This window comes from Cavia porcellus, unplaced genomic scaffold (assembly GCF_034190915.1).
Source record: "Cavia porcellus strain 051 isolate PalLab524CR breed Dunkin Hartley unplaced genomic scaffold, mCavPor4.1 scaffold_25, whole genome shotgun sequence".
Classification (NCBI taxonomy): domain Eukaryota; kingdom Metazoa; phylum Chordata; class Mammalia; order Rodentia; family Caviidae; genus Cavia; species Cavia porcellus.
In genome coordinates, this window is record NW_026947508.1 from 5131385 (window position 1) to 5157026 (window position 25642).

A 25642-nucleotide genomic window follows, 5' to 3' on the forward strand; every position below is an offset into this window, starting at 1 on the left:
CTTCTTTTCCACTAAGCATTACTTTCATTTGTTTCCTCTCTAAATGAAAAGCCTCTACCTCCCTACTGTGGAAGCTTGCATAAGAGCTCTTTTGCTCCGAGACTCCCAGACAGTGGAGCCAAACCATCCAAACCCCCCTGCCCACTCCTCAGAGTAAACACTGAGTTTGTAAACTGAGGGAGGAAAAATGACAATTAATGCAAGAGCTACAATTTCCCAGGTGTTCTGCACATGAGCACATGAAAACTGAACAAAAGGTGTTTTATGCTGTGAAAAAGGAGACAATCTGTTAGATACATCCCACCCCATCTCCAAATGCTGTATCTTGCTGCCTTGGGCACTGCACGCGTCACTGCTCGGTCCCTGACAGCATCCCTCACCAGCCCAGTCTGGCACTGCTTCCTTTTGTCCTCAGCTCCATTCCAAACGAAGTCCAGGTCCTGGTTTCCTGTCGCCCTGCATTTATCACACAACCCTGTCAAGTTGAGTGCCATTAACAGATAATGAGAGGAGACAGCAGAGGCAAAGAGGAGACAGTCAGGAGCAAAGCACTCCACACTCCACAGGCCTCAGCATGCAGCCAAGTGAGTTGACATCTGACTTTACCCTAACGGTTATAATTAAATCCAAAGTCTAGTTAAACTAACATTAAAGCTATGCCCAGGAACAGCCCACACGGGAAGCATGAAGTCTGGCCTTGGCACCAGCAGAGCAGGGCCCAGGTGATTCCTGACCCCTTGTCTTCTAAGGTGGTGCTTTGAGCCACCAGAGAAGACCATCAAAGGGATTTGTAAGGGAAAAAAATAATACAGGACACAGAAGTCAAAGGATTATTTTACAATATTCACCCAAAAGTCAAATGCATGAGAGTGCAGGAGATCTGTCCATGTCCTAGAGACTTACAGAATCCAGCCCAGGGCCTGGATTCCGCAGTACTGTCCTGTTTAAGTCCAGCTGAAGACCTAGAGTCCATGGTAATGCCCTGCACAAGGCTTAGGGCCCAAGACAATGTCTCAGGCAAGTCTGTATCAAGGATCTGCGCTAGGAAGTCCCAAAGGTCAGCCGTGGAAGCCCCAAAGTCAGCACCAGTGGGATGAAGGAGCTGTGCCAGAGGCTGAAGGATCTGCTCTGGAGCCAGGAAGCGATGCTCAAGGTGAGGACCAGAGCTCTCTAAGAGGACCACTGCCATCCTCAGTGGCAGCGAGGACCCCAGCACCTCTAACAATAGGAACAGCTCTGGGTTCCCATCAGGAAGGCAGCACGACAAGCTTCTCCATCAACAGCCCGCCGTCTCCCCTCCTCTGGTTCTCTTTTTAAGCTGTTGGCAGCAGTCCCCAGGTGGGCCTCCGCACCCGGCACCATGCTGACTCAGATCAGCTGGGTGTCCCAAGATGACCATAGGTTTGTCCTATGGGAAGGGAAAAAGATTGTGTTTCACTGTGACAACAACATTCACCTAATAATAATCGGTGAGGCTGCCAAAATTTTAACTGTCAAGTTGAAACAATCAGCATTCTTTCCGACAGTGCTATCCAGGGTATCCAGCCTGAGTGCTGGCATTCACCTGACTATCCACTGTGGGCAGATTATCCAAATCAAGGACCATCTTGACCATGGGTTCCGGAAGTAGCAGTCAGCCATGCTTGTACGCATGCCATGGGCAGCGTGTCAGAAGCCCACAGACCCAGGGGTCCCACAAACTACCTGCCTGCTTTCCCACTCACCAGAAGCACAATGAAATCTCTTTAGTCCTCAAAATCTCCTTAGTGTCTTCAAAAGAAGAGTTGCAAATGTTTCTTTGTGAAGTTCTTTAAGATTTTTTGTAGCAATAATCGAACTCATGACCTTGAGCTTGTCAAGCAGGCACCTGTGCTCCTGAGCTAAACTCCTAGCAAGATTTGTTTTAGAGTGATACGAAGTATGCACCCACATAAAATCTAAACAATTCCAGTGAACGGGCTGACACCTCTTCCGGTTTTCTTCTAGAACATTTGTATACGCACATGCATACACACCTAAGAACACACATACTCATTTGTCTGAAGGCTCATTTGTTTGGTTTCTATTTCATAAAAATGAAATTCTACTACCCATGCTATACAGCAACTTATTTCTCTCACTTTATCCCTGACTACAAATGACCCAGCCCAACATACAGCTACACAGTATTCTAATTTCACTACGTGGTTCAGGCTAGTTTTGAACTCACTATGTAATCCAGGCTGGGTGATCTTCCTGCCTCCGCTTCCCCAGTGCTAGGATTACAGGTGTGTATCACCACATCTAGTACCATTTCTTTTTAAAATGAAATAATATCCGAAAATGCATGTGAAATCAGAATTAGCATATTAAACATAAACTACTACTTTGGCTTTTAGCACTACTGAATGATTTACACCCATTTCTGTTGAGGGTAGGTAACTATCGCCTAAGCCTTAGCTCACAAGTCTTAAATACAAATTAAAGCCAGGCCTATAAGAATATGGTTTTTAGAAATAATCTACCTAATTACCTGTGTCCATTCATTTATGGTATTAATTTTCATACAGTCAACATTTAAGAATTTACTCCCATGGTTTCTGTAGGCAAAGAAAGAAATACAAATAGTCAAGTTAGGGTGGTGATATTTACATCCTCAGAAAAACTTAATAGAAAACCATGAACATATGTGTTACAATAAATAGGCAGATATTCCATGAGTATTAGTGAAGAAATGAATTTTTATGTCCTTTAATGCTAGTATACTAATATTTAATCTCATATATTTAGGAATAAAACTCGTGGAAAAAAATTAAAAAAAAAAAAAAAAAAAAAAAAACAAGATCTCACCAGATAATCTGGAATGGCCTGAACTCACCATGTAGCCCAGTAATCCTCCTGCCTCAGCCTCTGGACTACAGGGATTACAGGTATGAATTCATTTCAATCTAGGTAAATACAACTAAAAATCAATATAATGGACCCTTTTGTTTAATACCAGGAATCAAACTCAGGACCTTGCATTTGCTAGGCAGACACTTGTGCTGCTAAACAGTATCCCCAACCCTATAATGGACTCTTAAAATCAAAACAGCTAAGATAATATCAGATTATAAGAATCAAGACAGAGAGCTGGGGATTTAGCTCAGCAACATAAGCACCTGCCTTGCAGGTGGTGGTGTGTTCAATCCCCAGAACCGATTAAAAAAAAAAAAAAAGAATCAAGACACAATGGCCATTAATAAAACTCAAGAACACATTCTCCTAGATTAAACATGTGAGTACAAAGCTGGACACTAATTAAAATATTTGTACTTCTCAGCACAGCCCCCAAGTATAATAAACTGCTAACAATTATTTCATGGGGTAAAACAGTATCAGCACTATTACTAAAATACATGCCAGAGGCAGAAAAAAAAAACCAGCAGAGGCACCAGAGGTAGGTTTAGTTTGCAGATGTGTGCAGCCCTCCCTCTCGCAGATAAAGAACATGAGAAAAGTCCAAAGGGGTAAGAGCCTGAGAATTCTCTCCAGATAGCATGGGCTTTTAAGTAGTTTTAAGTGCTTTCTCATTTCTACTTCAAATCTCACTAGGGGGTCTCAAGAGTGTACAGAACAAATTATAACAGGCTTCTATTAGTAGAATATAAAAATACTTCCCGTGGACAAAATGCTGCTGAAGAGAAGTTTCTGATTTGGGAAAGTAAAGTGTTACAGGTTAAACACACAGTGCTGGGGCTGGGGATTTAGCTCAGCAGCATAAGCACCTGCCTTGCAAGCAGGCGGTCATGAGTTCAATCCCTGGTACCAGGAGACACACACACACACACACACACAATTCTGTGCAGAGGCTCAAACCCTGACAACATGCTTAGAATGCCACATCTCATCTATCTTGAGCTTGTAACACATGATACGTGGGGAGACCCAGGCAAGTTTATCTGTTAGAAATAAGCTTGAGACAACTTAAAACCCCAGCTGTAATAATTATACCAGAACTTCAATATATTAACCAAAAAGTCAGGTTAAAAATGTATTCAATTTCAAAACAGAGTTTTGACCTAATTATTCCAGCATTGTGCCACCAATCAACTAAATAATTTTAAATCATATCATATACCTTTTTCAGGAAAAAATATACTTTTAAATGTTTCAAAACTTAAATGAATACTTTCTGCCAATTTAAACAAAGGTAGAATTATTGATCTAATAATTTTCTGCCTGAAAACCAATTGCTTCTCTAACCTCAGAAGATTCTAGTCCAAAGCATGCATTCAAACATGATACAATCACTGGCTAAGGCAAAAATCAAAAGCCCCAGTTTCAAAAATGTTCAACCTAAACAACACAGGGCGGTTTTTGTCTGTTCTTTTAGAAAGGACTTTAGCACTGAGTGAGGCTGTCATTAAGATAAATGCTGAACATCCAATTATGGAGTTTAATTTTAATTGACCAGATAAACCAAATATTTAGGCTTCAGGAAACAAAATTTAGTACAACAGAAGACTCAGACTATTTCAAATGTTTACATCATCTCATTAGTTCTAAAAATAAAATCTAAACACTAGCTATCCTTTCCAATCTAGAGCAAGCTAAATCTACAGTGAAAAATGAAAGCCCTATCAGCCGCTTCTGGTACATTTAAACGATTGTAATGTAACTCATGTTCATTCTCACCAGGGAAAGGAAAGGACATGCCTGCCAAATGCTTCCATCCTTCACAATCTCCCCAGATCAGGGCCTGTCCTTCAGTGTGAGACTTTCCTGACATTCCATTCCAACTGGAGTCTCTGCTTAACAAACAGGCACATTAAAAGCTGGCTTGGTTCTATTAGTGTTTTCATTGCAGACCTAGACAAGAGCAGACATGAATCCTGTGCTATTTACATTTTTTGGAGCATTAATCATTTTTTATAATACTCAAATACTTGAGAAAAATTCAAGAGTATTTCTTTTAAATGAAAATAACCACAGAATGTAACCACAACACTGGTCTTCTTCTCAGGAATGTCAGAAAAGCATTAAAAACAGGAAGTCACTTCAGTCTCAGTTTGCAGTCAGGGGTTACAGAGGACTACAGTTTAATCTTTTTGGCCAATAATGTTTTTATCCACAGAGGAAGGGCCAAGATGGTGGCCAAATAACTAGAAAAACTCACTACCCTTAAGTAAGATTTGTTATAGAATCTAAATCATAAATTTGTAAGACACCCTTCAAAATTCATAGGAGCTAATTTAATAACTGGACAAGGAGCAACTGGCTCTTTATAAGAAAAGCCATACAAACACACCCTAAGAAAGCCTCCCTTTCTAGTCTTGGGTTTAAGAACTAACACAGTACAAGGCTTGTCACCTTATGCATGCTGTCTATTAAATACTTCATTTTCAATGATCACAGTAACATTAATCCTTGTGATCAAACACAACACTAACGATTTCCTGGGCTTGTAGCCTGATGATGACCTCAAAGTCACAGTGGTCCTCCTGCCTCAGCCTCCAGAATCAATTCTTGCTTGGAAAAAAAAAATTTAAATCAATGAAGATTACCTCAAACAAACAAACAAAAAATCCTCAACAAAATGGCTGCCTCCTCCCCCATCCAGGGACTGAGAGGGCCTGCACCAGCTCACTCCCACTGAGCTATAGCCCCAACCTTTCCCAATTGTTTACTCTGAAGCTGAAGCAATACTGCTAAACTGCCCAAGCTGAACTTGAATTTGTTAACCCTCCAGCTTCACCTCCCAGAGTGCTGGATTTATAGATGTATGCCACCACAGGCTGCTCAATTTCTGCTTACAAGGAAGCAAAGTTTAGTAATTTTAAAATTCTAAGGTTGGGCATGGTGGGGCACCCCTGTAATCCCAGCTCTCTGGGGGCTGAGGCAGGAGGATCACTGGTAGGCCAGTGTGGGATACAAAGTGACTTCAAGGCCAGCTTGAATTGCATAGTAAAAGCCTGTCTTAAAAAAAAAAAAATCTGCTACAGTGTTAAGCATGCTCATAACTTACCCAACATTAAAGATATTTTATCTCAAAAAGTATAGGGCCAGGGATTTAGTTCAGCGGCATAAGCGTCTGTCTGGCAACCATGAGATTATGAGTTCGATCTCCTGCACCCCCACCAAAAAAAAGGTATAATTTGATGTTCCTATACTTTGTCTATGAAGGTAGTCAAAAATAATGTCTTTTTGCTGGGCACGGTGGTGCAGGCCTAAAATCCCAGTACTTGAGAGGCTGATGCAGGAGGATTATAAATTTGAAGCCATCCTGGGCTGTGTAGCAAGTTAAAGGGCAGCCACAGCAAAACCTTGTCTCAAAAAAAAAAAAAAGGCTGGGATTTAGCTCAGCAGCATAAGTGCCTGCCTTAGAAGGGCGCAGTCATGAGTTTGATCCCTGATACCAAAAAAAAAATTTTTTTATATGTACCACTTCTGTGTTATGTTATAAAAACTTTAAATCAAAAAAGTGCAAGTATTTTTAATACTCATATGCCACTTAAAATACAGAAGGATGGGATGCATGTGTGAGACTCTAGGTTTAGTTATCAGCACAAAAAACATATAAAGTCTGAAAACACAGCAACATACCACTTTGTGTCTGCTTTAAAATACAAATAGAAAGGATTATTACTACCACAAAAGTTCTGCCATTAACACTGAGGTGTGCAGAAAAAGAAAATGTTTTAACAAAGCCAGGTGAGGTGACACTCTTAGGGCAAGAGAGTCTCAAGTTTGCGACCAGTCTGGACAGTTTAGGAGATCCTGTCTCAAAATCAAGTAACAAGAACTGGGACACAGCTCGGAGGCAGAGCATGTGGAGGCCCTGGGTAGAAATGCCCAGGAATAAGAGTGACAACGTACTTCCCTGAGCACCCTGCAGGAGACTAAGGGCTCACCTAACACTCAGGAACAGGGGAAGCGGCTTCCCTGAGCCGCGGCTTCCTCCTTGCGGCCCTTACTAAGGAGCTGAATCACTCCAAGACAGAATGGCAACAACTAACCCGAAAATGCTCCTCCTGGCTTGCAGTTCAGTGCACACTGTGCAACGCTCAGACTTCTTTCCTGCAAACTGGAAATGTAGAGATACCCTCAAACATTTTTGAACGGGAGAGGGGTTGAGACAGTCTTGTTATGTAGTTTGGGCTAGCCTTAAACACACAAAACTAAGCAAAGAAACAAACAAAAGAGATTAATTATTAATTCCAGGAAAGAAAACAAACAAGCTTTGAAGAAGCAGAATAGAATCATAGCACACATCTGTTTCAGCTCTCACTCTACATACACTCCTGTAAGAACAAGACATTCAATTCTGGTTAACCACAAACTCTGATGTAACCACCCTAGGAAGATGGAAAGGAGAAAGCAGGCAGCACAGAAATTCTAAAATCTCATCTTTCACTGAGTAAACTCAGTACGTAATGCCTGAAATAGAAAATATATCCTTCTGCAATAGTGAGAGCACTGAAATAACAGAAGCAATGGTTTTAAAAGGTAAACCAGGAGCCAGCATGGTGGTGCACTCCTGTCATTCCAGCACTTGGGAGACTGAGACAGGAGCATCACTGCAAGTGCAAGATCAGCCTGGGCTACAAAGTAAACCCAAGGCCGGCTTGAACCAAATGAGACCAAAAAAATTAATAATAAATAAGTAAAAGTTAAACCAGGACGCTGAGGTAAGAGGGTCATGAGTAAGAGGTCAGGCTGGGCTATACAAGGAGCCCCTGTCTCAAAACCCCGAAAACGCGAAAAGGCGATACCTCTGAGAAGTGAGACTAGGAGACTGGAGGGCTGGAAGAGAACTTTTAAAATCAATAAACTTTGCAGCATCATTTGATTCTTGTATTTCATGCATATATATTATGTCAAATAAGTTAAAATTAAAATTAGGGCCTCAGCTAGTTGTTGGGCTTTGTCGTTTGTCCTAATGCACTGCCATACGCCGTGAGCCCTGTAGTGTGCGTAGGTACCTGGGGGGACGGCAGACTGGGGACGGGGCAGCCAGGAGCAGGCCTGGGCTCAGACTGAAACCCGTTTTCCTCCACACAGAAGCTAGCACTACATGAAGCCACTGACCCACCACACTCTGAGACAATGAGGGGGCGGGAGCCACAAAGCACAAAGATTCCAAATTCAAGTCCCGCCTGGGCTACTCAGATTAAAAAACAAAAGGGCTGGGGACAGAGCTCAGTGCCGGTGCCTGCTTGAGTTCAATTCCCCAGTACCAAACACCCATGGTCCCACCCTACCAGGGAAATATATGAGCAGTATCTACACTGTTTTAATGCATTACAGTAAAAGATACATTATCTTTTAACTCTGCCGAACACTACCTCTGGTTACAAGCACAAGCCACCATCCTGACCACTCTGTGAAGCAGCTCTGAAGTCCTCTTTCATGAGTGCTTCACAAGGTGCGATCAAAAACATGGTGAACGCTGGTCTCAACTGCCACCCAATGGAAAGAGGCCTATAAAACCTGCCCGAGTGGCCGCACTCACAAGGTCTAGCACCGCATGACTTTCTGCTCTTCTCCAGAGACAGGAGGGTCATGAAAGGTAAACACTTCACATCAATACAGGACATTAAAGCCATCATGACAGCACAACTGAAGGCACTGACAAAATAGACCTTCCGGAAATGCTTCAGAAAGTAGTAGGAACAGGCTATGTCTTTTACTGGAATAATTTCTTAAATTTAAACACTTACTGGATTTTTCGATCATACCTCATAGCACTAACTGAACAACTATAAAAATAGAGAATCCCAGCACTCAGGAGGCTGAGGCAGGAAGATCACTGTAAGTTTAAGGTCAGCCTGAACTACACAGTGAAACTCAGTCTCAAAAAAAAAAAAAAAAAAACAAAAAAGGAAGACACACAGACAGATACATACATAGCTGAAGGTGTATAACTCAGTGGTAGAGCTGCTTACCTAGCATGCATGAGGCCCCAAGTTTAATCCTCAGTGTCACCAAAAAAGAGAGAAAAGATATAAGCCACAAACAAAAACACAAATATAGCACCTTGATTTAAAGAGTTTAACATGACTGGGGGGAGGGGTTATTTTGTTTTGTTTTGAGACAAGAGTCTTGCTATGTAGTCCAGGCTGGTCTTGAACTTTTGATGATTCTCCTGCCTCAGTCTCCTGATTGCTAAGAATTACAGGTATGCAACACCATGCCTGACAATCAGCGAAAGATTTTTTTTAAACAGAATAAAATGGATAAAATGAAGGAAAAATTGAGGATGTTTTAAAGGGTTTTGAGGGTGTTTAAAGCTAATGATTAGGTCAACCAACTGCATTATTTTTCAGTATCTCTCAAACACAACATTTTGCATTTGCAAATACTACTAAATTTTAATTCTACTGTTTTGTCAATAAAAGCATTTCCCATATATTTTACAAGTTCATTAATAACACTCTAAGAAGACCTAAATTAAAGTTTGCCAAGCAATTTCTCATGGAACAAAATATGCTTTAATTCTCATTTGCTAGAATTAAATTTACCAAGTGGCAAATTAAGATGTGGAAACACACTTTAAAGGTTATACTTTCAAAGTAGTCAGTGACTCAGACAGAGGTATCGTTAGGCAGTAGCAAAACAAACACTGGGGTACCTATTTCATTTGCCATCTGCTAGGTTTCAGATAGACGGCTTTACAATGACCACCAAGAGCTATTAGGATGAACTTTGAATAGAAACAAAGACTCCCTAGATTTCCAACAGAGGACTGAAAGGTAACCAGAATGGATCCCATTTTCAGTATTAGACACAATCAAGAGTCCAGTAATTCGCATAGACCCAGGATTGCACGACTATGCTGCATGTGCTTAGAGTCCGTGAGAATGCTAACATGTGACTCTTCAGTCAATTAAATAGTGGGAAAGAGCTTGCAGCAAAAATTCAAACCAAAAATAACCCATTGGCAGGAAAGCAGTACCAGAAAAGCTGGCTAGAGTAAATCGAGGTTTGTGCTTCCTGTTTCAAGAGTAAACACAGTTGTTAAGAGTGGTTAACACACAAGACCGTTCATGCAGGTAATTTCAAGAAAGAAACACCTGTTTTACCAATGGTCCCCCTTGTCCTGGGCAATGTGAAAGAAGAACAAAGCAAGCACAGCATACAAAAGAAAGCCGGCTCACCCTAGCGAATGTAGGGTCTTTAATGGAAATTCCCCAAATTATAAAATCTAAATCTGATTAATTTCTAGAACTTTACCAACTGCCTCCTCCCACTGTTTGCTAGTCCCCACTCAAGCTGAGGCAGGATCCATACTTCCTAAATCACTAAACTGCCTAGACCGGGCTTGAATTTCCAATTCTCCTGTCTGGTGCCTGGGCTGGCCTCCCAGAAGGCTTGGATTACAAGCATGCACAGCTGTGCCTGGTATGCCTCCTATTTCATAAGAAAAAGGCAAATGGAGTGAGCCCAATGGATCTGACATGAAGCAAGGCACAGTTAGCTGAAATTTTGTTGCTCCTGTTGCTGGCTTTTGGTTCTGGGGGCAAATGCCCACATAATTTCATTGATGCATTTTTCGGGGTGACATTTTCCCGGGACAGTACATCAAAGCCAAGGCCTCAAACATGATAAGCAAGTGCTGGGCCCCTGGTACCCTGAAGGGGCAGCCCTTCTTCCTCGAACACTAAACTTGCCACTGGCTGACACTGGGCTCGTGGTGAAAGGCTCAGAAGCGGGGCTGGGTGGCCACAGGGTGCCCACAGACTGTCTCCCTGCTCTGCGCTCACTAACCTTAGCCTGATTCCACAGGCTCTCCTCTTGGTCTCCATGTTCTTCTGCTGCCGCTTCTTTTTTGGGGGGCTGGGGATTGAACTCGTGACCTTGTGCCTGCCAGGCAATCACTTGTGCCACTGAGCCAAATCCCCAGCCCCTCCATATACTTCTTTTCTGTTACACAAGGTCAGCAGATGAAGACACCAAGGAATGTGAGTAAAACCCCATCAGAGTGCCCCACCCAAAGGAAATCCCAATAATGTGGGCATTTAGAACACTGAAATCAAAGGCTCTGTTGGGGGTTTATTGCAGGAGCCTGGTTAAAACAATCAGCCCAGGGCTAAATCCCCCATCAGTGAGGCCCATACATCGTTTTAACTCAGCATCCTGCTCTTCATTCTCCTTCCTGTGGCCGAGGCATGATGGGGGTGGGGTGGGGACACTGCATCAGACAGCTACCACGCGAGGCAGGGCCCACATCTGAGAAGCCAGGCCACAGGCCCTCTCTCCCTTCTCTCCCCCTTCGGAGCTCCCACTGCAGAGTGCACTGGAGCCACACAGCGGCCAAGCCAAGTCAGGACACTATGCTCTAAGCATTCCAGCCAATCATTTCCACCACCATTAAAGGATTCTTCCTGTTCCAAATTTACATCCTTGAAGTCTTACTAAACATGAAAGGGTACTCAAAGTATGTTAGCAACAAAGAGAAGAGGATTGTTAGCACATTTCTAATAGGCACCTTATTGCACGCTCACTACAGCAAAACTAAAGCAGTGACTGAAATAATAGCAGTTTAGCTAACACAGAGGGTTAAATGATGGAGATCTGCCATCCTCATTCAAGTTAGAGGTGAGACACGTCTATCAAGGAAAGGGTTTCTACAATCACAAGTACTATATTCAAATCACTTTCCTCATTTCTCTTTTCTCTAGACTACCAAAAATAGTCCTGGCAACAGCTCATAGATTAAAAACTGCCAGTCTTCAACTCTTCAAAAGCCTATTTAAATGCTTAGCCTGTCTACCACCTTCCGAGAGAGCCAATCGCATCCTTGTGCATTTCTCTGCCCTCCACATCATTCTAGGGCTGTACTTCACACACAGAACTATTTCCTTATAAATTACCCTTCAGTGCCACATGAAGCGCTTCACAGCACAGAGCACATTTCCTGTCCAGATCTTCCTCAATAAATTATCTGTTCATTAGAGAAACTCACTTACTTGGCCTACCATGTGCCGTATGCTTTACTCATTTAACAAACATGTAAAAAGCACTGTGTAAGCGCCTGGAATGTATCTGTGAACGACATAAAATACAGTCTACACACAAAACCAGACAGAGCTTTCATAACCCTCTACACCGCTCATCCAAGATGCTGAGAACCAAACAGAAATACTGGGCTTTGGGGGGCTTCTTTGTTTGTTTGTTTGTTTTCGTACTGAGGATCAAACAGGCACTTATGCCACTGAGCTAAATCCCCAGCCCCAAGTAGGAGAAAGTAGAGCGGAGCCAGGCAGGAGGATGAGTGTGCACAACAAAGGGTACTGGTAGCAGCCCTAAAACAGCCGGGCAGAGAAGGGTTCAGCAGGGAGGCAGCCAGCAAACCCACCCCGTAATCTCTGAGGAAGGGTGCTGCAGGCACAGGAAACCACTGGGACAAAAGCCTGCCTAAGACACAGAAACAAACCCTGCACGGGGAGGCTGAGACAGGGCGACGGCTGCAAATGCAAGAGTAGCCTGAGCTGCGTATTAAGTTTGAAGCTAGCCTGGACTACACAGTGAGACCATGCCTCAAACATTTTTAATTAATTAAAATTAAAAGGATGGGTGGTATAATTCAGTTCTAGGTTCAATCCCCAGTACAGCACTTCCTCCGCCCAAAAATTCGAGCAAATATGTATTCCTTTTTAATTGTGTAAGCATATGACATGGGCCTCTCAATACTGTGAATATCAAAACTCAAAACTAAGCCATATTATATAAACCTTCATCCCTGACATTTTTTGCTTTTCTTTCTTTTCCTTTTGTACCAGGAATCAAACTCACGACCTGACGCTTCCCAGGTAAGCGCTGTGCCACTGAGCTCTATCCCTGGCCTGTTACTGTTTTTTGTTTTGTTTTGTTTTTTGTTTTTAGGTAGGGTCTCTTTGAGGTTCAGGCTGACCTAAACTCCCAGCAAACCTCCTGCCTCAGTTTCCCAAGTGCTGGGATCAAAGGTATGCACCACGACACCTGGCTTTTCACCTGCCTCCGTCTCGACAGCAAGGGCACACAGCCGATTACTGAACGACTGTGAAGAGATTTTCTCTTTCACAGTGAATAATCTGCTTTTACAAATATATTCTGTAGATTTATTTGTTAAAGTTATTATTTCATTTTTATTATTCTGTAATAGCTAACTAACCGCCACATGCTCCAAGTGACACGGACTTTTTCACTTCAGAAATGACAAGCAGTAACCTCCAGCACCACACTTACATAAAGTATAAAGTATGTCCACAAACAAAGTTCTGAAATAAACCGAAGTGGTGGGACACATTTGAGCCTGGATGGATCCAGCTTCAGTGTTTCCATCTTATTCCTGCTACGCAGGTGGTCTCAGTCCTGGCTAAAAAAGCTGTGCTGCTCCTGGGGATCTGCGGACAGGACGCTGTGTCTTTAGAAAGGCTCGCTAGAGACCTGACTGTACCACTGCACGCACACTACACCTGCCTTCCCAGTCAGACAAGGAGGCACTCAAGTGTGACAGTATTATGCTGGCGCACACCAAACACCTAGAACCAGGGACTGACCTAGTCTAAAAGCCCTTGGGACAAGTTACTGAGGCTTGAAAGGTGACGAGGAAGCCGGGCGTGGGGGCTCATGCCTGTAATCCAGCACTGGGGAGGCTGAGGCAGGAGGATCGCTGCAAGTTCGAGACCAGCCTGGGCTGCCAAGTGAGCTCATGGCCAGCCTGAACTGCATAGAGAGTCCCTGTCTCAAAAAGACAAAAAGAGAGAATGAAAGAGAGAGAGAGAGAGAGAGAGAGAGAGAGAGAGAGAGAGACAGAGACAGAGAGAGACAGAGAGAGACAGAGAGAGACAGAGAGAGACAGAGAAAAAGAAAGAGAAAGAAAGAAAGAAAGAAAGAAAGAAAGAAAGAAAGAAAGAAAGAATGATAGATAGGTAGGTGATGAGGAAATTAGGAAGATTGTATTCCTGACAGAGGGAATCCAGAGATAACAGGCTGCCTGATAAAAACCTTCTCCCTAGCTCTCCCTCCTAGGTAACCAAAGTACACCAATTTCTCAAAACAACACTCTCAATTTTACCAGGAAAATTCAAGAAACAAATTGACCATCCTACTCTTCCCCAACTAGAGAAAAAGAATCCTAACATGAAAGGTCAGATTCCCAGGCCCGATTACAGCCCAGTGAACAAGCAGGCGGGGTGAGCATTCTGTGTAAGAGGCTCCCTCTGCAGTGTGCTCGTCTCATCAGATGCATCCCCAAGACATGCAGGCTAAGGGCTCTGCCGCCTGTCACTTGCCCATCTTGCCACATGGGAGCTGGAGAAGTCATCCAAGGTACTCAGCAAGAGAATGAGCATCAGCTCTGCTCCTGTCGGGTCATCCTGGCTATGAGTGTAGAGACGAGGCCGAGCGCATGAGCGGAGGGCGCCTGTGTGAGCTGCAGTGAGAGACCAGGCCGGGGCCCGACCTGGCTGCCACGGCAGTGAGGACAGACAGCATCAAGAGCTGAGGTGGCCCAGTCAGCACAACCAAGTCACGAGTCAATGGGGGAAGCCGAAAAGCAACAAAAACATGGTGACTTTTTTAGAAGTGCCTAGAAAACAAAGGCAGTACTCAACCTAGAACTCCAGTATGTTCCCAAGTTCACTTGTGGATTATTTAAAACATACATCTCGCACAATTTTACAAATTAGAATTATAGTTCCAGGGCAGGTCACTAACCTACCAAATTCATAACAGGTTACTATATATTTGCTTCAGTGAAAAATTATAGAAAATAACATTGCTGATATCTACAAAATTCTTGAATAGGAATTGTTTCTATTTTTAATGTTAGTAGCTGAGCAAAAACAGACTGATGAAAAAGGAGCTACTTACAGAGGCTCTCAGTGGGTCTGCAGGGTGTTTTCACAAGCTAAGGAGACGTTCTTCATGATGAACATTTTTACTTTAAAAATATGCAGCTTTGTTTGGCTTAGAGCAAGTATGATGAGCTTCCCTGTCTATATTTAAGCAGCCACAATCTGGGTCAGGTTTTTGGAAAAGAAGTATTTTCCTGACATAACCAAGAATGAATTAGACGAGAAAGGCTAGACATAAGGTACTGCCTGATGTGGAGTGTTGTTTTGTTTTGTTTTGTTTTTCTTTGCTTTGTTTTTTTAAAAGGCTGAGAGTAAAGGAGTAACAGTGTCACACCCAGCAGAGGGAAAGGCCTGTCCCTGACAGCTAACTCCCTGGACACAGGGATGACAGACGTAGCAGGCTGTAAATTGTGCACATCCAGCTAAGCCTCTCAGGTCTCAACAACTTTTGTTTTGTGCAGCCCATCTTACCCTCAGGACACTTCCCCCACCCCTCGTCCCCCCCCCCGTCCTACTGAGAGCTGATTCAGATCCTGTAACAGCATCTAGACCCAGGGCCTCACAGACGCCTGTCCAGGGAGGGTCAGCACCTCCGAGACAGCCTCCCCAGACTTTCCAGTATCACTCCTGCCTTCCTGCTCAAGCTGTCTGTCGAGTCAAACCCTCCTCCCTCAGGTGATTCTGGGGCCACCACTAGACTGGGTACAAATCCCTGACAAGAGAAAAATATGAGAAAGAAGAATTCAGATTACATGGGGCAACACCAATCTTCTGGATTCTTCTATGGCAATATATGTTAAAATTTCACAGCTCAAATATAAATAAAAAAATTTTAAAGTGTCATTTTCTCATTTGCTTTCCTTGAAAATGACTGAAATAAAATTCCACAATTCAGTATCGAAATTTTCAATTCTTTCAAAAGGAACCATTTGTAGTGACTGTCTTCAAGGAGGTAAAACTGCCAAAAATGCAAATGGAATGTGTCTGCAGACAGCTGCGCTTCAGTTAGTACAGTAAGTCTGTAGCCAGGTGTGATGGCTCACACCTATAATCCCAGTACTCCCCTACTGTAACCCCAGCACTTGAGAGGCCGAAGCAGGAGAATCACAATGAGCTGAAGGGCACACTGGGCTATGTAATGAGTTTAAAACCAGCTTGGAAGACACAGCAAGACTTTGTCTTAAAAACAAGTAAGAGCAGAATCAATGAGTAAACCTTCATTAGGAGCATGCACCATATACCGGCATACCAGGTGCACTCAGGCTGGGAGGGACCAGGCCACAAGACCAAGACCAAACAGCCTGGCCTTGGTCAACTGCAGGTCCACAGACCCATCTTCATATACAGCAAAAGGAGAAACACTAGTCTTTAGGAAGTCAGTTTGAGCCCACTGTTGCTTATTTAGGACACCAGGCTGTCAGTATGGCCCCTGTACAAGTCCTTCCTTCGCGCTCCAAGCCTTTTAGGAAATCACTAGTTTGTGTCAGAGAAGATGGGGAGACCTTGACTCCAGCCCACGTACCTGCAAATCCAGGCACCTAGAAGATACTGAATTGCTTGGGGCTGGGGGACAGTAGTGTCTGGTCTAGGAATTTGGCTGGCAGTAGGTACGAAAGCACCTGTTTGACACAGCTGACCAACTTCACCCAGACCAACTGATTCTGGACAATCATCCTTCTTGTCCCTCCCTCCTCACAAACTGCACTAAAGACCCGCTTTGTGAGAAGATGGTAACAGACGCTTACCTTCTCATGGAGCTCACCAGGGACGCCATACTCAGAACTACCTGAAAAGGACTCTCCTTCCTCAGGACTTCAGGGAGGAGCGCCACACAATGGCAGAAAAGATGCCATGCACTGTTAAGGGAGACTCTACCCAAGAGGTAACTGATGAAATCATCCATTAAAAAATACTTCTTGGGGCTCGGGGTTTAGCTCAGCGGCAGAAGCGCCTGCCTTGAAAGCAGGCAGTCGTGAGTTCGATCCCCGGTACCGATAAAAAGGAAAAAGACCCAAAAAAAAAAATTATTTTCAAACGATATGCTTGCTTAACTGGGAAAACTTTAAGAATAAATGAGCAAAATATTAGACTAAGAGGTTAGTAATATTATGCAATGCACTTTTAAGCTTACTTTTAAAAATACTAACAATAAGCTCCAAAAAGTTGCAGAAGAGTAATTCACAGTTCAAATAATATTCTTAGAAATGAAATGCCCTACATGTGCCTCAAACTCAATATGCCAAGTAACTTTCCCCTCTCGAGTATTTTCAGCAATACCACCCATCCACTCGGGCAAAACCCTTCAGCCTCCTCAGAGCAACAGGTGACTGACTACTGATCCTGCATTTTAAACATCTCTCCCCCACTCCAGCATCACCAACGTGGTCTGGGTTCAGAACTCCATTTTCTGTCTAGTTTCTTAGGGCTGTCCTAATACAGTGCTACAACTGCGAAGTGTGGTGGGATATGCCTTATATCCAGCACCCTGGGAGGCTGAGGCAGGAGAATCATAAACTCAAGTCCAGCATGGACAACTTAGAAGATGGAGACGTTCATTCCTTCCTTCTGAGGGCTGTGAAAGAAGCCCTTTCCTCGGTTTACTGAGGGCTTTCTCTCCCCCCAGATGTCTTCCACACTGTCTCCCTCTACCATGTCTGTCTCTCTCTGTCTGTAAGAAGAGTCATCCAAATCTGTGCGCATGCTAAGGTGCTAATGACCTCATCTGAGCTAATTACATCTGCAATGACTACTTCCAAATACTGTTATATTCCAAGGTACTTGGGGAAAGGACTTCAATACACAGGATTTTTAAAAACATAACCTGTAACAGTGGCCTCCCTGCCCTCTACACTTAACCAGAATCCATCCGATTTCTCCTTTGCCATCAAACAACTCAATTCTGTTAACTTTCCACTTAAAACATCAACTGTTTTTTATCCAAACTGTGAAACGATGATGATATTCAAGAAACACACTTTGTGCCAAGTACAGGCTCCAAATATTTTATAAATATGACAATATTCTTATAAGACAAATGCTACTACCTTCACTTTAAAAATGAGCAAAGCATGGAGCAAAAGTGTTAAATAACATTTGTTCAATGAACCCATATAGTTAATCTCAGAACCAGAGTTTAAACCTGGGCTCCACACTCCAAAGTACAGAGCTATTTGACACAGAGATTCAATGCAGGTCTCCCTGTCACCCTCTACCTACCTACTGCCAATTACCCACAGCACAAAGCAATCAGACCTGTCAGGAGAAAGCGCCTCAGAAGGGCATGTGGGTCAGCACTTACACAGCTGCTCAGTCCGAAAAGCCTGACAAACATCAACTCAGCCATCCACGGGGCACAGAGGCCAGAATGACAACAAAGGAGAGGAAAATCTAACCACACCACCCATCAGCCACAGCACACCCTCAGGTGAGAACCAAGGGAGATGACACAATTGGACAGATGCATAGGCGTTCACCAAGACCACTCAGTAATTAGGAGAGTGGCTGCAGTTCAATATGAAATAAACAAACAGGGATTTTTTTATTCCCTTTAAACAGAACATAGAAACCACAGAGTTATGAAAGCTTTTTAAAAAAGAAATACTGTATTACATGCTGAAGAACCAAGTACTAAAAGAAGAAATGTAAACTCTGATTTTAAAAAAATCATTTTAGGGGCTGGGGATTTAGCTCAGCGGCATAAGCTCCTGCCCTGCAAGCAGGCAGCCGCGAGTTCAATCCCCGGTACCGATAAAAAAGAAAAAGACGAAAGAAAAGAAAGAAAGAAAGAAAGAAAGAAAGAAAGAGAGAGAGAGAAGAAAGAAAGAGAGAAAGAAAGAAAGAAAGAAAGAGAGAAAGAGAGAGAGAGAGAGAGAAAGAGAGAAAGAAAGAAAGAAAGAAAGAAAGAAAGAAAGAAAGAAAGAAAGAAAGAAAGAAAGAAAGAAAGAAAGATAGATGACCACCACAGGGCAAGCCCTGCTGACTACCTGCTTCTGAGCACCTATTATGATTAAGAATGGTTTCAAGAGAATAACAACGTTCTATGACCCATGAAAATCACAACAAATTCAAATTCTGACATCCATTAATAAAGTCTTATTGGGAACGCTCATGCCTGATTCTTTATGTACCATCTATGGCTGCTTTTGTCTGACAAGGACAGGGCTGGAAAAACTGCAGCAAAGACTGTATGGCCCACGACCCACCAACGCTACCTGGCCGCTTTCATAAAAAGCTTGCCTGCTCCTCTTCCAGCTACTGAAGGGGTTACAAAACATAATGCAGGAGCTGAGGACAGCACTTGGTCAGAGGGCTGTCATGACTCGAGGGACTGTCTTCTGATGGGCAAGCCTGAAGCTGGAAGCAAGTCCTGCCAGCACTGCCCAGCTGACCTCGCCATTCTGTGATTTACCCCAGATCTCAATTACCAATTACCAACAAGTGATCCTGTTAGCTAATGCAGAAAAATAAGTGTCCACACATAACAAGACATTCAGACAGACAAATCAAGCTATTTTATACTCTGAACTTGAGAATGTTTTTTTTTTCTCTCAAGCAAAAGGAGTTACAAAAAAAAAAAAAAAAAAACTCACCAAGATGAAGAAAGAAACGAGAAATTAGGGAAAATTACAGAAATCAAACCAATGGATTTGGATAAACTGGGGAATAATAGTGACTAAACTTTGCTCCAAAGGACTAGAATGAGGTATTGTGCATACAGAAGTTTTCCAATATAGGGGAAATTAATTGAGCTGCACACATTGAATACATTTAAACAGTATTTAAATCTTAGGTTAAAGAAAGTTTCTGTATGTTTCAAAACACCAGACTTTGGTCATTTATGTTCAATTTTTTTTAATTTTTTTTATCTTTTTTTGCGGTACCAGAGATTAAACTCAAGACTGCCTGCTTGTAAGGCAGGTGCTTATGCCACTGAGCTAAATCCCCAGCCCTATGTTCAATTTTCTGAAAACCTAAGTAATAAATATCTATAGCAAAATAATTATCACTTGCTAGAATAAAAAAAGTATTTAGTAAGTTTGTTAATTTCACATTTGAAAATTAAACCATTAACTCCCAAATCCTTTGTAAAATCAGGGATTTAGTTTCTCTGCTTATTATACCTTTTTAAAATGTTTGCCTTTTATTTCTAGATTCTCTGTAAATGAAGAGTCAATCTCCCCCAAAACACTCTAACTTCCTTTTTTCTTTAAAAATAAAATCCTTTCTTAACCACACAAACTCTATATAAATTTTTAAAATACTGAATTTCAGGTTCCAATGTTGGTTGTATATTTCATATATATAAATAGCTATTTCAAATTATTCTCTGTGACTAGGATGGGGGAAAGGATATACACAGGTATTGCCAGAGGTAAAGCTACACCCAATACAGTAACAAAACTAATGCATAATCTATTATTTCTATTTAAAGAATCCTGATTCGCTTCTTTCCAAAGAAGAAATCCTTATAACTAAGTCAAATAACTATTTTATCCAACTAGAGGTAGCAAGAAATGTTGCAATGGATGGAATAATTATCTTAATAAGAAAAAAACAAGATCAGGAGTATACCTCAGCAGTACAGCACCTGCCCAGAAAGCTTGAATCCTGGTACCAAAGGAAAAAAAATACCTGGTACCAAAGGAAAAAAAAAATACAGGAGGGGTAAGAAAGCCAGCAATGCAGTCTATAATCTCAGCAACTCAGGAGGCTGAGACAAGAAGACTGCAAACTTGAGGCCAGCCTAGGCAACCAAGCAAAACTATCACATAATTAAAAAAATTAAAAAGAGCTGGGGAGGTAGCTCAATAGTGGAGCATCCTGGATTCAATAACCAGTAATGAGAGGAAGACACACACATAGAGACAGACAGACAGACAGGGAGAAAAAGAAAGAAATGGGGAGGGGGAGAGGAAGGGGGGAAGGAGACAGAGGGAAGGACAGGCAGACAGAGACAATGAATGCATATCACTTTAGCTGATATCTACAACCTTACGTGAACATACCAAAAACAGACTCTTCAATGGTATTTTCTTAAATTTTTATTATTTGCTCTTGTATAGGACCTTTCATCGTAGAATTTCAACGTTTTAAGAAACACATATTTCAAGCATAAATGGTAACCTTGAATTATTCTTAATCAGATAAAGAAAAAGAAAACACTGAATAACTACATTTTGTTTAAGTCATTCTAAGGTCAAAGTCAGAACTAAAACTCAATCTCAAACATCTGTCACATTTAACCACTGAATTTACCAATTTCTACACTCTAGTAACATCAGAATCACAGAAACAAAAACAGTTTCCCAAATTTGCAATTTGGCCCGGAGGATCACCATGAATTAGCAGCCAGGCTAACGTACACATTGACTTCAAGAAACCCCAAACTTCCTAGTAAGACCCTGCGGGCAGAGGAGATGGGAGATGCAGGTCATGATCTAAAACCTTCAACTTATAATCCAAAGCACGCAGGAGGCTGAGACAAGAGGATCACTGCAAGTTTGAGACCAGCTTGGGCTACAATCGAGCTCAAGGCCAGCCTGAACTGCATGGTGGGACCCTGTGTCAAAAAGACAAAAGAAAACTTAAACCTAAAATTCTAAGACATTTGTTAACTAGCCCTTTGTAATTCCCACTTTCTGAGGGGCTGAGGATTTAGCTCAACGGCATAAGTGCTTGCTGCCTTGCAAGCGTGTGGTCATGAGTTTGATCCCCGGTACTGATTTTAAAAAAAAATTCTTTTTTTTAATTCCCACTTTCTGCTCGAAAGTGAGAGGGAAAAATATTAAAGCCTCCAAAAAACTCTTTCAGACTTCAAAATAGTTCTTTCCTAATCACATTTGATGACTTACAGTAAAAAGAGCCAAAAGTATATGGTTTAGATTTCCCTGGAAATACCCACAAGTTTAAGGACTAGAGGGAAAAGTAATTTAACATAATTTTAGATTTTGCTAAATGCAAACATTTGAGAAGTTTTGAAAGGTTCAGCACTAACAATGACCAAACACTGGTTTCAACAATGCCACTCTAAGACTTGTGAATAAATATGTCAGCAGCAGCATGGGTTATAATAGCCAGACTGTGGAAACTACCTAAAGTCCACCAATGGAAGGATGGATAAAAAAGATGTGGCATTTCTACACAGTGGAACCCTACTCAGCCCCTAAGAATGATAAGCTGGACACTTTTACAGGTAAATGGACACAGCTTGAGAGCTTATCAGTGAAACAAGTCACACGTGTAAACACGGTGGTGGTTCATTAGTGTGACAAGCTGAAAGAAAACATGTACGTGTGTGTGTATATATATACATACATAAAAATTAGTTAAGATGGTGGCCCCCTTGTCACCCGCATGGCCTGCTCAGAAGCAAACTCAATGGCTCCCTTCACTGACCGCCTCTGTAGGCTCTGCCTTCCCTCCTACACCTTGTCCCAGTCTCTCCATCCCAGAGAGAATGACCGATAGCCAGAGCAACGACTCCGGTCACAACTGCCTTTACTTTAGCGAATGCACGGAGGGCCATCTTGAGTTGACTTTGGATGTCTTAAGAAATTTCTGATGTGGTATATATAAGGTTTGGGTTTTTTCATGTGGACATCCAGTTGTTCCAGTATAATAATTGAAGGTTCAATCCTTCATCCACTTACCTTGCTTCTGCATCTTTTCCAGAAATCAATTGTCAGCTATGTGGGTATCTATTCTGGGACTTCATATTGGTACTTTGGTGGTTTGTCTATCTTGGTATCAACGCCGTTCTGTCATCACTGGTATAACTTTGTGGTGGGATTCGGGAAGGTTGGAGCTCTAATTTTGTTCCTTTATCAAAGTTGTTTAGACTATTCTGAGTCTTTTGTATTTCTACAGAACTGTAAGAATCAAAATGTTAATCTTTATGAAAAATGATGTTGGCTTTTTTTTGCAGGGGAGAGGGTACCGGGGACCGAACTCACGACCTTGCAATTGCCAGTTCGAACCCTAACAATAACAACAACCAAAAAAAAAAAATCAACCCTATTTATCTGACTTAATAAAAGAGTTCTAGTTTTTCTAAGCCAGAAGGTTCTACTGGTTACTCTTCCCAAGATAGGGCCTCAAATTCAATTAGGGATCCTAGGATGGTCTTGAAATCTTAGCCCTTCTGTCTCAACCTTCCAAATGCTAAAATTACAACACTGGGGCCGGGGATTTAGCTCAGTGGCATAAGCGCCTGTCTTGCAAGTGCGCAGTCATGAGTTTGATCCCCGGTACCAAAAATAAAGTTAAAATTAAATTACAGTATGTGTGCCACCACACTTAGCTTTAGCAACTACTTTTTAAACCAAACAAGGCTATTCTTTACGGTCAAATAAATCATGATCTATTATCTAACCTTCTAAGCCAAACCAGATCACTCCTTTCCAAAACTAACATTTCTGCCAAACTGGGTTGCAATCTGGTAAAGAGGGGGTTGAAAATACCTGAATTTTCTTTCATAGTAAATTAGTTTTGCAAAACAAAATTTCGGTGCCAGTAGAAGCATGAACATGCTGAATTACACTGCCCTCTAGAGTCTCCTAATATTCTTGTGAGCTTGAAATAATTAAACTCTAATCATGAAACTCCTCTAATTATTTAAGCTTCCATTGTAGGCTGACCTTTTTTTTAATGGATTAGTAGTAGCCATTATTAAAACCTACAATATTTCAATTAGCCACTATTATTAAAGGTCAGAAGTACTTTCAAGAAACACAGGAATATACCCAAAACAGAATTTTCTGATTTATGTATTTTTTAAATTTCTCCAAGAGCTCAAATTGCAGAATCCCTAAAACAAAAAGATCATCTGCAGCATACACTAATTAACTCATGTGGCCACACAAGTTCTGCCTGGTAAAAACCCCAAGTTCGTATAGGGCCACACACACAAACCTCAGTCAATAGGTCCAGGGTTCCCCAGGGGCTACTTTGCAGCCTGCATCTGTCCTCACAGCTTCCAGCAGCTCCTGCCTTTTCTCGTGCTAAGCAACCAGGGCTCCAAAGAGCCCTAAAGAAGCTAATGAAACAGCCATAGCAGCCTAGACCCGTAGGAGCTGCAAAGCACAAACACACCAATATCCATCGTCAATGAGCAGGCACTAAGCAACCTGATATGGAAACCATCCCTCTAATCTAATAATTCTACAGGCACCTTTGGCACACCACAACTTTGAGACTTCCTGTTCTTTATTATTAACAATGTACTCAAAGTCATGATCCACCATACACCACCAAATCAGTCTGTGTGGGTGTTTTATGTGAATTGAGTCTTAAATTGCTTAGAGAAGGAAAATCTACATCCTTCAATGCCAAAAAAGCATGTCTCGAAAAAGAAACCAAAACTAAGATGCAATGTTTCACACCCAAATATCTATTAATTAATTTTGAAAGAAATCTAGTCAAAGTAATCGTGAAGTTCTAATTCACTAAATAAAAAACAACAGTACTGGGCTGGGGATTTAGCTCAGGGCATAAGCGCCTGCCTTGCAAGCAGGCAGTCGTGAGTTCGATCCCCAGTACCAATAAAAAAGAAAAAGACAAAAAAAAAAACAGTACCCTTTGGGACAGTGAGTCCATGCACTCTAGAGCAAAGGGGAGCAAGCTTGGGGTCACAGGCCAAGAGATCACAGCCTGTTTCTGTAAATTTCACTGGAACACAGCCTCACCCATGTGTCTCCATCCTTGTGTGGCTGGCAGCTTCCCCACCACTGTGGCAGAACCGTTTGTTTCAAAAAAGAGCACATAGCCAACACGGCCTACAGTATTTGCTACAGCTGACCCTGTGCAGAAAGCCAGCGATGCCCGTAACGTAGAGCGATGCCATGTTTACAACACTGTGCTCCACTGCACACTTGCAAGTCAGCAAACAAATGACGAAGACTCATGGGACAGGAAGGACCGACATGTGCTGCTGATCTGGCCCATATGACGGTTTACATTACGCTTTCAAAAGACAGAATGAACAGCTCTGAAGTTTTATTTTAGGTGCTTTAAAAAATTTCTATGGTGTGTTCCAAGACCGCTAGGAATTCCTGAAATCGCAGATGTTACCAAACCCTATATAAGTCATGCTTTTTCCTACAGATACATAACATGATAAAGTTTAACTTATAAATTAGGACTGTAAGAGATTAACCATAATACTTAATAAATAAAAAACAACATTTCTAACAGTATACTGTAATAAAAGTGTGGTCTCTTAAAATATCTTGTTTTATCCCAGTAACTCTTTCTGTAACACGAGACGATACTTGAAGGATGCACTTCGGCATACCTCAATTGCCAGCATCACTATTATGCTTTAGAACAAATATTAAGTAAAACTGGGGTTACACTGATTGGCACAAGTGTATATTTGAGAGGTAACTAACTGCCTTTAATTTAACATAAAGCCCAAAGAATGTCACAAATCTGCCACCAAACCTGTATGAACATATCACTAAGATCACCCCTGAATAAATCGAGTACTTTTTAACAAAAGGAACAAAATTCTATATCATGCTATATAGCACCAGAACCATCCTGTGAATATGTAAACTACTTAAATTCCACGTGTGAGCAGGTATGATTTTGTATTATACCATCCACAACATGGTATTCTGATGTAAAAATTCTATCATCAATGTTAGTACATGTGTTGCCAAAGTAAGCAAAAATTCTATCATCAGGTGTGCTGCTTGGCCATTAAAACAACAGGGAACGAGCTGAGCATAACGGTGCTCACCTGTAATCCCGCACTCGGGAGGCTGAGGCAGGAGGATCACTGAGTTCAAAGCTAGCCTAAATAGTGAGTTCAAAATGAGCCTGAAGTATATTAAGACCTT

At 42.0% G+C, this 25642-nt stretch overlaps 1 protein-coding gene across 7 annotated transcripts in view; it reads right to left on the reverse strand.

The window, feature by feature from the left end:
• The window catches only part of Rere (arginine-glutamic acid dipeptide repeats), a 381226-nt gene that overhangs the window by 292301 nt on the left and 63283 nt on the right, over window positions 1-25642 (reverse strand). The window contains exon 1 of one of the 7 annotated variants that reach the window (XM_063235442.1): window positions 2513-2579. The exons of the other annotated variants lie outside the window; for them this stretch is intronic. The gene's annotated coding sequence lies outside the window, so the exon portion shown is untranslated. Of the gene's footprint in view, window positions 1-2512; window positions 2580-25642 lie in introns of those variants that run through there. 7 annotated transcript variants of the gene reach the window in all.